The following is a 741-nucleotide window of genomic DNA, read 5'->3' as shown; positions in this document are numbered from 1 at the left end:
GACATAGTATACCTGTACTGAGGGTTCATCTTCAGCTACAGCACATACCTAATCTTAGTCATATTACTGGGTTAACTTCTTCTTGCTATAAATCTAAGTATCCTTAGTTATTTTTGGCCAATGTGCATTTTTAAGTCATATTTAGGGTTGATCGAATAGCTTCGGATAAATGCTTGCCTGTTTGTTGTTGGGCTCTCCATGCATGTGTTGTGACTGTCACACAACCGCGGCACATGCAGCGGCGGCACCGAACAGTGCTCCAGGTATCCAGGTTACTGAGGCAGCTATTCCGGTAAGCGCTATAGCTATTTGGATAAGCACTTATCTGAAGCTATTTGATCAACCCTAGTCCTATTCCAATAATTGTGCTTTAACTTAGTCTCATGATCTTTTCAAAATAACTCATGTATTTTATGGGTGATGTCACTACTGGACAACACCTCAACTGCTAAAGTGTCCCACATAAAATAAAAGAAACATATTCCCCTCCTGGACCAGTATCCCTCTTCCAATGTCAACGATGTGTCTTTCGGCATAGAAATGACATTGTCACATAACGGCTGTGGTCTTCCAGTATTTTTTAACCTCTTCACGACCGCCCACAGTAGATAAACGTTGGCGCTTGCTGGGCTTTGTGCAGCGCCGACGTTTATCTACTGTCGGCGGTTTTGTGCCCCCTGGGACCCCCACATACCTTACAACGTGGGGATCCCGGTGCGCGATGCATGCTGGGACCCCCGA

This window comes from Dendrobates tinctorius, unplaced genomic scaffold (assembly GCF_039654945.1).
Source record: "Dendrobates tinctorius isolate UK_male_01 unplaced genomic scaffold, ASM3965494v1 ptg000388l, whole genome shotgun sequence".
NCBI classification, from domain to species: Eukaryota; Metazoa; Chordata; class Amphibia; order Anura; family Dendrobatidae; genus Dendrobates; species Dendrobates tinctorius.
The sequence above is the reverse complement of the archived record's forward strand: the minus strand, read 5'-3'. Positions refer to the sequence as shown.